Raw genomic sequence first — 13158 nt, 5'->3', positions numbered from 1 at the left:
TATTGACTTTATATTTGTTGGGGATTCCCATATACTAATTGCAGATAAATGTAGCATGAAGTCAAAGTTGTAGAGATGATTAAAGAAAAGAAAAGAAGAGTAATATCAGCATCATGGAGACATAACATGCGCCCTCTGTCTCTCCCCTTCAGCCTACAACCCGTGAAACGTCTGTAACTCATCAAAGGTTCCTCGGTTCAGCACATCAGGATGCTAGAGAGTTCCACACACCTGGACATCTAAAGGTTGGGGGGGGGGATGGGAACATATAGAGGGGGGGATGGGAACATGGGAACATATATAGGAGGTGAAACCGGAGCAACAGTGCTTGCAGTCCTGGCCTCCCTGCCTTGATGGCTGAGACCACAGACCCAGAAAATCCGTAGCAGCTGGGGAGGCAGTGATTATGAATCTGGCCTCCTGGCCACAGCAGTGCTGGTGGCCACAGGGAACTGAGCAGCAGCAGCAGTGGGGCCTGGGACATTGGTCCCTCCAGTTGCAAAGGCTCATGTGACTCCAGACCCCAACCCCATCTGCAGCAGCAGTTCCCATGAACTCGACAACTCTGAACAAAGTGAAGGTGCCTGCAACCCCACTCCCAACACCCCACCCCACCCCACACATACAAAGTGGTGGTGTCAGCAAACAAGGCGACCCCAGATGCAGCAGAGGTGCCTGTCATCCTGATGCTCCATGAGGCAACGCCAAATGCAACAGTGACACTGACAGCAACAAGGCATCAGCAACCCCAGAGGCACAAGCAGCGACAAGGAGGGCACCAGGAGGACTTTTCCAGGAGAGGTGATGGAGGATGGAAAGTGCAGGGTCTCAAATATAGCCAGAAGCAGCACAAGTAAGGGAAACCTAAAATTTGTGCTATAGTGCCACCTACTGTAAAACAACAGAAAGACCTCTAATTACCAACCTGCTGAATTGTTAGAATAAAGTGACCAAAAAAAAAAAAAAAAAAAAGATTTACCTAAAAAGAAAGGTGTTTGCTATTTCAAATGCACTAGCAGAGGAAAAACTCATCAACCACCATTAAAAAAAAATATGGTAATGCAATATGACAAAAAGAAAATGACTATTCTCCAGAAACTAAATGTAAAGTCAAGAACATTTTGATCTAACCGATAGAGAATTCAAAACAGCTGTCTGAAGAAATGCAATGAGCTATAACAAAATGCAGAAAGGTAGTTCAACGAGCTCAGGAATAAAACTAATGAACAGAAGGAATATTTTACCCAAAATATTGAGACTCTAAAAAAGAACCAAAGAGGAACTCTGGAGCTGCAGAATTCAATAAATGAGATAAAGCATGCAATAGAAAGCACTGGCTATATAGCAGATCATATGGAAGACAGAATTACTGAGCTCATAGATAGAAATCCAAAAATGATACAGGTAAAAGAGGAGAGAAAACTAAATCCAAAAAAAGAAGAAATTCTAAGAGAATTTGTTGAATTCCATTAAGAAAATCAACATAAAGATATTAGGTATCTCAGAAGGAAAAGAAAGAGAGAAGGGAGCAGAGAGTTTATTTAAAGAAATAATAGATGAAAATTTCCCAAACTTGGGGAAAGAAATGGTTATACATGTCCGTGAAGCTAAGATAACATATAACTATCTCAACTCAAAAGACCTTCTCTAAGACACACTATATTAAAACTGTCAAAAGTCAATGACAAAGAATTTTAAAGGCAGAAGGGAAAAAGGATGGTAACTTACAAACAGACCTCCATTAGCCCATCAGCAGATTTCTCAGCAGAAATTATACAGGCCAGGAGAGAGTGGAATGATGTACTCAAATATTGAAAGATAAAAACTGTCAGCCAAAAATACTCTACCCAGCAAACTTATCCTTCTGATATGAAGGAGAAATACAAAGGCTTTCTGGGACAAAGGCTGAGGGTGTCCATCATTAATAGGCCTGCCTTACAAGAAATGTTGAAAGGAGATCTTCTACCTGAAACCAAAAGGCCAAACTCCACAAAACTTTTGAGTAAGGTGATAAATAGACAGAATCAGAAAATTGCAACTTTATATAAGTTGTTAAACACTTGATTTCAGTTGTTAAACACTTAATTATATCATAAAGATTAAAGAGCAAAAAAGCAGGAAAAATAACTATAGATATTTGGTAACAAATTCAAAATAAAGGGATAATTCGAGACAACAAAAACAAAAATGGAAGCGGGAGAAGACAGAACCCACAAAGGCAGATGAAGATACGATGCTGTCAGCATCATAAATAATTAATTTATCTGTGAGCTATTTTACACAAATCTCATGGTAACCACAGAATGTAAATCTGGAACAGAGACATGAAATACAAAAAAAGACAGAAAACTGAGAAAAACCTCAGAGAAAACCACCAAACTAAAATGGCAGACAGAAACAGAAGGAAAAAGAAACCATGGTGATGTAGGGCAACCAGAAAACAAAACATAAAATGGCAGTACCAAGTCCTCATTTATCAATAAACCCCCAAATGAAAGCGGATTGAATTTAGCATCCAAAAGACACAAAGCAGCTGGATAGATTAAAAAACAAGACTTGATTGTATGTTGCCTCCAGGAAACTCATATCAGCTCTAACTTTAAACTGGAATCTTAAATTTGAACTGGAAATATCAATATAAATACATGATTTTTTTTCTTAAAAATTCGTATATTTAAATTCTATCCATTAAAAAGTTGAAGAAACCAACGAACATTGATAAGAAATTTGCTTTAAAATAATTGAATCTGAATCAGATCAATTCTTCAGGATTTAAATGTCAGGTTATAAAACATAGAAATGGCAGAGAGGAATTTATATAACAATATAAGAATGCAGAAAGCAAAACCAGACCAAATTTTCCAGACAGATTACTTAATATCTTCAACAAGTAAACTGAAAAAAAAAAAAAGAAAGAGGGATAGTCTATAGAATAAAATGCATTCAAACAAATGTAATGTGGGAAATGTATTTGGATCCTAACACAAAGAAATGAACTATAGACAGCGACTACAAAACTATCAGGGAAATTCAAATAGGGGCTAGAAATTTAATAATATTAAGAAATTATTATTAACTTTTAGATGTAATAGTATCATTGTAGTTTATGTTTACATATATACATATACATACATGTATTTATATATGACATATTTATGCATACAAGTGTATAGTGTATAGAATTTGTATTAAAATATCCCAGTGAGGGGTAGGTAGCCATGAGTTAAAAATTTCTGAAGTTGGGTGGAGACATTAGAAGTTCATCACAGCATTCTCTTTACTTTTGTACATGCTTGTTATTTTCAATAATAAAAATATTATTTAAATGCAGAACTCGTTTCTCTTCCTCTCTTCTTTCTCCAGAAGATGGAGAAATAAAATTAAATGCAGAATAAGCCCTGCCACCACTTCAGCTCAGCACTAGCTATGAGCATTCCATAGGCAAAATAACACAGACAGCGAAAGGCATCCTTCTGTTAACACAGATCCAGGGACTACCCCTTTGTCCAAGACACCTATCATCCTTAGCATGATGAAGCAGCCTGCCTTCAGATTTAGCTAGAGGTTTTACATATATTTAAAATCAAAAAAATTTTTTGAACTTCAGTGCTCTTAGCTGGTGTGTGTCACGAGCCCCAATACTCCGTGTGGATTTTACACATTCTCATTATCTTCTGAGCTCAGAAGGCATATGCTAACACCCTCCACCTCGATCTCAATTAGGTCAAGGCCTTGTCTGCAGAAAAGGCTATTCTAAATGTAACTGTCCTGTCCCAACCCACTCCTCCTCTCCCTCCCTTATTCAGTCACTATTCATTCATCACACTCATTCACTCATTCAGTCACTATCTGGTCACCACACTTGCACAGAGCCTGTTCTGCAGCAGACACACTCTGCTAATTTCTTCAGAGGCTACAGGTGTGTTTGAAACATGATCTCCATTATCAGGTTGTTAAAAATACTAGAAGGGACAAACACGTGAATGCTTATGTTCCTGTCCAGAATATAAAACTGCTCCGAGAGAGGGAGAATCATTGGATGGGAAGAGGCACACCTGAGGCTGGCGCCGGTGTCCGCAGCATGCAGGGTCCTCCCTTGGTGTGGCTGAGAGGGCTGACATTCAGCACAGCGGCTTGGGTACCCACTCCTCCCCCACAGCACTAGTGGTATCCGGGGAACGTGCCAATTTAATTGACTCTCTCCTCCTCAAGATCCAAGCTGCAATTACATGGTCTCGTTATGTTGTTTGAAACAGATACTCGAAGGAAGGGTGGCGATGAGTAATAGGAATGGAAACTTAATAATTACAAGCGTAACTATACAAAAGCTACTCAAGCATGTTCCTTGCCACTAATTTTCTGGGTCTAATATGAGTCACTTTTCCCCCTGAAGAATTTGGAATCACAATGCTGGCAGGCTGCACTGCATCTAAAAAATGAATTTGTATTCTGCTTTCAAACAAATATTTTCGGAGTCCCTCTGCACTTCTTGAAGTATGTGTAGAGGTTGTAGGTTATTTGCATTGTATGAGGAGATTTGTAAGCATAAAAAGTTTTTTTTAATGCCTTTAGGTTTACAGTCTTTTAAGCAATTATTTTTTCCACCCAATCAATATTTAGAAGAAAAATAGTTCACAATAGCCCCATTTAGTCATGGCCATTCAGCTCACCAAATCCTTATTCTGTCTTCCCCAAAGAGACATTAAATCCAGATAATGCTCTACCCCTATTTTTCCTTCCTCTGTGCTGTGATCTTCATCTGACATTGATTACTGCACTACCTACTGTAAAAGTCAATTTTTATCCTAGTGAGTGACAATTGTAGGACTTCCAATAATAAGCTGACAACTCAGCATTTTTGCATTTTTCTCTTCGTGTGTCTTTTTTCTTTATAATTATATTCATTTTTATCAGTATGCAATACCTCATTACTATGTAACTCTCAACCTGAAAGATGTCTGGGCGACCTCTTTATGTTATACTTGCTTTCATAGCCCTGACCGTTGGAAAACACATATATTAACATATTATTCAGTCAGTTAACACGAACTTACCAGGCCCTACCATATGGTAAGCACTGTATTTGAAACCATTGGTATCAACTTTATCTTGCGATTCAATTTCACGTGGAAGTTCCACCTAATACAATTTCTAAAAGAAAGCTTACTAAAAAAATAAATCCCGAGAGTTTGACTGCTTTACTGCCTCTACAACACAATGGTGAATACCAGCATGCATACACTTAGATACGTTTGTTCTTGGAAAAGTCACCTTAGAACAAACAGATTTTTGTCTTAATTCAGGGTATTTGTGTTGGGAAGCATGTCTGAACCTGTGTGTGTGATTATATAGCTTCATTTGTATTTAATAGAAAGGAAACAGAACATACGGGCTGAGAAGTCAGAAAGGCCACAATTCTAGACGTTGTTCTGCCACTTTGACAAGTAACTGATTCCTCTGGGCGTCAGTTTCTCATCTGTAAATGGAGCTGCTACCAACACCTTGCCACTAATTTTCTGGGTCTGATATGAGTCACTTTTACCCCTGAAGAATTTGGAACCACAATGCTGGCAGGCTGCACTGCATCTAAAAAATGAATTTGTATTCTGCTTTCAAACAAATATTTTCGGAGTCCCTCTGCACTTCTTGAAGTATGTGTAGAGGTTGTAGGTTATTTGCATTGTGTGAGGAGATTTGTAAGCATAAACCTTATTGAATTCCCTTTAGTATGTTTTTCCCAGTTAGTATGTTTTTCTCAAGCTTGAATTTTTAGAACTTTCCCAAAGCATTTCCATTAGGTATTGTATAATTTACTAAAAATATGGTATATAAACATGATCACATTTTCAAAGCTTAACTGATTATAGGTGCTAAAAATATTCTTGAATCGTTGGTTTCACAAATATTGCTGAAGATGAAGACTATGCATTGATTTGATGTTTCTCATACACTGATGATACTTCCAAACTGATAGCAGTTGGCCACGTTTGGAAGTAATCTATGTCTGTGATATTTAGCAAGACAAACAGGCCTTTTCATGAAGTAAATCTGTGCTCTCATAGTTACGAGTTTTTAGTAAACCATCTGCATATGTGGGTGTGTGTGTGTGTTTCTGTGTTTCTGTGCGCTTAGGAATGATTCTAATTCATTTCAGAATCACAGACTTTTGACTCCAAACATCAAAAAAACTACAAGTGAATACTGAATTAAATATAACGTTGATTTAATAAAAGCAATGTGTTCACTTGTACAACTACTTTGTACAATCCTAAGGAACTACTGAAGCAAACACATTGTTCCAGAAGCAGCAATGGAGTCAAATTTATTCAAATATTTCAGTAGTACTAAGAAGGAACTTTTCCACACGTGCCATGCTGACTTTACAGTTTTTTTCCTTTACAGTACCAGGTTGACCTTTCATAGCACTCAAAACAATAGCAAAAGTTGAAATAAACCCTGTCTTTATTGCAATAACTTTTTGAAAGCCAGTGATACATACTTTAGCTGTAGAGAATTCTGGCATCTGACACACAGAGCAAAAGGAAAAAAAAAAAAAAGCTAAGAAAGGAGAGAGAGGGAAAAGAAAAAAGAAAAAAGGGTCACCTTCCTGAGTTGCATGTTGTCCAGTGTCTGAATATAAGTGTTACATGGTTTTTACCTAGTTTTCTAATTGTTTATGGGAGGACGGTAAGTGGTCTGGTCCTTGTTATTACGATGGTTAGAAGGCAAAGTTACCATTTTATTTAATTTTAATTTTCAAACTAGAAATGCTTGAAACTTTTAGTGTTCATACTATAATTGCTCTGAAAATGTGCAATAGTTTGTTTTACCCCTGCGGCAATCCACTTAAAACTTACATGGCTTTGCATGGTATAAAACTTCTATCTTGTGATAATTCTATAGAACTGATAAATTTATGACAATAAAAAGAGTCCCCAACTTTACCTTTTAGTATGCCTTGTAATTTTTTTCTTGGTAGCCAAGCATGACATACTGAGAAAAGGGGATTGCTGTGAATGGGCCTTTGGGTGATGTGGTGAAGTGTGAGAGGAGGGAAGCATTCTGCAGCTATAATTAGGCCTATAATTAGGCCTCCGTCTTTCAGTGAGCCTGTGCCTCTGGACTGTGAAGTCCACCAGTGCTTCTCAGCCACGGCTGCCAGCCCTAAGGTGGGACAGAGTGGCTGCAGTGCCTGGAGCTGGGTTTTTCCCTTCCCCCCAAGTCAGTTAGGCTAAGATAATACCCAGCAAGTTGGGCTCTCAAATAGATTTTTCAGGCATATTTCAACACGACTGCTTTGCTCTTCCCCCTGCAGGAAGCACAAGGGGACATTTCTCCGATATTCACTATTAGAATCTGTGAGAGCTCCTGAAGGTAAAATTCACAAAAGTGCAGGGAGTACCCTAAGACTGGGTGTCCTGGAGCTTTTACATCTCAGACTCATCCACACTGAGTATCCGGTGATTCATCAGTCACAGTTCAGGCTCTCCTACCCTGGCATCTGATCCTGTGGAAATCTTTGCTCCTGGGTTTCTGCTCTGGTAACTGCATTGGAAGTCTCCTTGTCTGTCTGTCTCAATTTGGGGAGCAATTGTTTGCCCTATTACCTCATTTCACTTACACATCTAAAAGGAGTTACTAATTTTTCAATTTGTTCAGTGTTTTAATTGTAGTTAGGACAGTGTGGTAACTTCCAAGCTCCTTTCATGCTGGACCAGTAACCAGAAGTCATAATCCCCAATTTTAAATAGTATTATTCTTGTTTCCCTCTCAATGTAAACATACTGTCTGACGTGGAGACTTTTAGAAATAGACTGCAATTGTTACATCCTCTTTATTTGAAAATACATTTTCCCCACATTCAATTCTTAAACCTTCATTTCACCAAATGCTCTTCATATCCCTTAGTAAAAAGATAGCATAAGAAGACACAACCTACTAATCCATTTGGTTCTCATCATTTTGCAGTGCCTCTGTTAAATTCTCTCTCTCTTACTCAGGAATATTAGCCCAGTGATCTGTGGATTCTTAGTGTGTATGTCTGTGTATGTGTCTTGGTGCGTACCAATACTGAACATCTCTATTCTTATTTTAGAGGCATGACTGAACAAGTTATGATTCCAATATAATGTACATTTCCATGATGATGTCATATCATTGCCAACATAATATCTTTGTATTATGTTACAGGTGATTTCTTTTGATAAGTTGGATATTTTAAATATACATAGAAATTTAGAAACTAATATTCTCAGTGGATGTGGCATTTGTGCAATCAAATTTATCTCTGCATTTTAAAGCTTCTTTTGCTTAATTTTGAATTAAATGTACTATTAATTTTTAATTATTTTCTTAATGACAGATAATTTGGGGAATGGCTTAGATCTTTTAGCTTTAACTTTCATTACACACAAACACATACATATAAGTAAATGTGAAATGAGAAAAAAATATATAAAGCACTTTATACTTTTTCACATTTACAGTGTCTTACAAGTTATCTTCTTCTTTCCTTTTATAATGAATCATATACTCATTTAATTTTACTCATGTATAACAAGCCAGATTTTGAACATTATCCTTCATTGAAGAGTATATGAGAGATTAGCATGGAAACTAGTGGTTCAGACATAACACATTTTAATTTGTTTTCTTGAGTTACAGTTCCATGCCTCATTGACCTATTTTTCTAGTTCATTATTTAGATATCAAACCTTTATTATTGATTACAGCACTCAACCTTGTTAATTTCATTGTGCAAAATTATGGTTTTAAAATATTATCATGGTCACATGTGGGTCAGAGGCAGTGTTTTTGCACATATACCATATCACTTAATAATGACAGGATTAAACTTTACAAGTTGATAGATCCCTACATGCTAGAATTTTCTGGCAGTGAATATCTCTATAAAGAGGTTTGTGACTACTGCTTATTTCACCTTCTTTAGCAGGATTTTATATAATGCAAAACTAAAGCTACAATCAAACCTCCATGTTGTGCAATCAATATCTCAAGTCACATTTTCTTCAGAAAATCTTTATCAACTGCTGCAAACCCAGCAGGTCTTTCCATTGGATTTTTGTGTTACTGTTTTTCAAAGTGTAAACATTGGACCACCTACATGAAATCACTTGGGGTAACTGTTAAACATGTGCATTCTTAGGCTTCACATCACAGACTTCAGTGGATTAGAATATTTGGAGTTGGAACTTGAGAAACCCAGATAATTTATAAGCTCCCAAAGTTTGAAAAATGTCACACACTTGATTTTACTTGTATATACTGTTTTCTAATTATTTCGAATATGTCAGTCTTCATTCTTCAAATGGATTGCCAGCTGTTTGAATAGTATTCACATTCTTCTGTGACTGTCTCGTGCTTAGCTAAATGTCTAGCATACAGCCGGTGTCGAATGAACACTTGAGGTTAATTTTTTGAATAAAAATCAAAACTTGTCCAGCTGTCATTTGATTTTTTGACCACAAATTATTTGACGAAAGAAAAATTATCTGCTCCAGCAACATAAAGTACCTTTCAACATAATGGTATAGAATTCTGCCAGGGCTTTAAAATATTATCTCTCTGATCTAGTTTGGATCAAATATCACTTGAGACAATTCTTTTGGCTCTTGTGTCCAAGTACATGTTACCTGCTCTTTACTTGTAGAAAATGTAGTTTCTCTTCTTCCTAAAAGCTTAGGTAAGACCCTAATTAGTGGATGTGATAAATCACAATCACACTAAACTCTTTAAAATTTCTATGACAACAGCTCTTTTACCTTTGCTGAGGTAAAATAACACTACTGAAGCAGAAATAAAACATTGGGATTAAAAACCATCTATTTAAAAGGCCCCTAACTCCCAACAGCAGTGCTAATCACCTTTGCCTCATTGGGTTATACTATGCTCTATTGAATTCAGCACTGATATAACCTGCTCTTGCTGTATTACCTTTTTCAACTGATGCCCCGAAAAAGCTGATTTTCCCCAATTGCCACTCTATATTTGCCCAACCCAAGGAAGAGACATGTCTCCATAAGGATTTTTTTTTAAATTGGGGTATGTATTATTGAACACTTTCCTGGGTGTGAAGACTTTCTTATGGAGAACAAATGAGGATGATTTCCCCCTTTACATACATCTTCTATAAAATAAAACAAACCAACAACAACAGCAGCAAAGTTTATAGAGGTCAAGGGGAGCTGAGGTCACTTGCATTTGTAGAGATCTGAGACTTCTTTTGTTTCCTACTGTCTTCAGATAGCCTCTTTGTCATGGTGCTAGGTTAGGTGAACTGGGAGTCAGCTCCTACTTGGAAACGTCCCACCTCTGTCTTTCTATTTCCTAAAAGCCGCGGGAAAGTGGACTAGCCAAGTTCTCAACCAAAATGAAATATGTTTAACAAAAGAAAAATCAGATTATTATAGCTGATACTTGTCAGGTTTGCTGTGAGCCAGGCACCATTCCAAGCGATACTCAAATATTAGCTCATTTATTTTATTCTCAATACGTATCATGATTTCCATCTTAAAAATGAGAGAACTCAAGTCTGCGAGTTTAAGTACCTTGCTTCAAGTCACTCCAAAAGTGTGAGTCCTGAGATAATACGTATTTAAAAAATAATTGCTCTCTAATTGTGAAGTAAAATATTTTTTAGAAGTTACACAGTACTGAAAAGTATTACTAGCAGAAATAGTAACAGTAAAATAACCAGTCTTAGTATTAACAAATAACCACAACATCATGTTAATAGATAACAAAAAAGGGAAAAAAATGGCTTACTTAGCTTTATTGATACAAAAAAGAGACATGAAATGAGAGTGTTTGGGAAGGACACTCACGAATAAGGAGAGCTTTTTGTTGCAACCTGTAGAGCCCTGGTCACATCTGCATGGGTTTTCTTATTGTTGGCTTATTTTATTAACACTGTTGTGCATTCTTCCCTTCAGGTATTTTTGTGTACAGGAGAGCTTCACAGTTTTTGGAAAATCATTATTTCTCTTAGTTGTCATAGTAGAAGCTGAGCGTATTGGGATTTATCTTGGCACTAAATTCCCAGGTCCTGTGACATGATAAAGTGATTTTGTGAGTATTGCAAATAAGCAGTAAATATTCAATAGCATTTTAAGACTTCTTAACTACTCCATGTCATTGTTCCCAAGATACTGATTAATGAGCAAATAGGAAAAAAAAATCTGGTTTAAAACATTCTAGCTAATAAAACACTGTCATTGGGCCTGGTTTTCATTCTTTTAGCTAGCTTGTAGGGACAAGTGTACTGTTTTAATTATTGGTGAAATGATTTTTACATTGACAAGAGTTAAAACAAAAGTTCCCAGAGCCACAGGGGAAATTATACAGTCTTCTAAATCCAGTGCTGTTGTAAATCTATTTATTTTCACTGGAATGAGCAATATCTTAGAAATTTTTGATAAGTTCTCACACTCAAGAAGCTACAATTTTTCTCAGAAGTTGATATGAAATGTCATAGACTCAGTCATGAATAAAATTGAAGTTGTGCTATCAGCCTGAAACTATTTCAGTATCACTGTCACAGAAATTTATGGAAATGCCCTGCATTTAGTAAAACAAAATATTTTAATTACCCCACATATGGACACACTTAGGAATAAGCAGAGTGTCCAGAAGTGACTCCAGGACCTTGCTCTGAACAATGAAGCAGGAGGGGCTGGAGCCGGTATCAAAGGCCAGGGACTTTGGTAGGCTGGCCTCTATGTCTTCAGGAGCTGGGCATCGAGCTAGAGTCCAAGGCAACTCCTGTTAAAAGCTGTCACCCCAAATCTAGACTGCCGGGCACCAAGCAGCGTGTGTATTCCTTCACAGACAAGGCTACTTTCCCATGGATGCCCTTTATAGACATGGTCTTTATAGATGGAAACCCAAGGATGAAGGGGGTCCCTCCAGCTGAAATATGGACCCAGCAGTGCCCATCTCTGACACGTGTCCCTGTGGGACGATTGGAGATGAGGGAAGCTGTACTTTCGCTCCTTTTATGACTGATCCTGGTCTTAGGAGTTTTCTTTTTTCTAACAAAATCTATTCTTTAATCCATGTTAATGTTGTAAACTACTCCTAAACTCTAGTATGCCACAGGGGACACCCAGAGGGCACCATGTGGACATGATATTATATTTTTAAAAAGTCAGTAAGTCACCTTCAGTGGAAGAAATTTCAAATGCAATATTTCTCTACTATATTGCTATGCTTAAATAAAATTGTACCCTGATTTTCATATACAAATCACAGATTCACAATGAAGACATATGCCTTTACCAAAATAAGTACAAAATAATTAAAACTCTGTTCCTGGAATTGGGTGTTTCCCCCATAACAAGATTATCTCTGTCTCATATACTTGAATACTTTTGGTATTAGCAATATTCCATTCTCAACTTTTATGATTGTAGAGAGATAATTATTTTCGCTATTTAATTGTCGATAATGTATCTATCAAGAAAGACTTGGCATTTTTTAAAACTTTTTTTATTGATTAATAGTCATTTTACAATGTTGTGTCAATTTCCAGTGTTCAGCACAATTTTTCAGTTATACATGAACATATATATATATTCATTGTCACATTTTTTTCTCTGTGAGCTACCATAAGATTTTGTGTATATTTCCCTGTGCTTTACAGTATAATCTTATTTATCTATTCAAGAAAGACTTGGCATTAATGGTGATAAAAGAGTATTTCATCTTTTCCCCTAAAATGGGTCAGACATTTTTGATAATTACCTAGTCACTATTTTAAAATATAATTTAAAAATCAGTGATACTTTTGCATGTTTTCAAAATAAAAATTGTGTGCAAAGGCACACTTTGAGACGTCTCAATCTCTTTGTGTTCCTATCACCTATATCACCCCTTAGAGAAATGTAGCAGTTCCTCATATATCTTCTGATATTTCTCCATGCCATTAATAAGCAAATAAAAATACAGATTCTCAATTGTCCCTTCCCTACATATACAATGTTTTACAGCTTGTTTTTCTCATTTAACAAGATATTCTGAGTTTCTGTGTATTAGTACATAAGGAAACCTAGCTGCCTAGTACACTGTGGAGACTAACCAAAGTGGTATCAAGCAGTCTTCTGTGCTAAAGTATTAAGTTTTGTCAAGCCAAAATAAAAT

The sequence above is a fragment of the Vicugna pacos genome, chromosome 5 (assembly GCF_048564905.1).
Source record: "Vicugna pacos chromosome 5, VicPac4, whole genome shotgun sequence".
Lineage (NCBI taxonomy): Eukaryota > Metazoa > Chordata > Mammalia > Artiodactyla > Camelidae > Vicugna > Vicugna pacos.
This window is presented reverse-complemented; position numbering follows the sequence as displayed.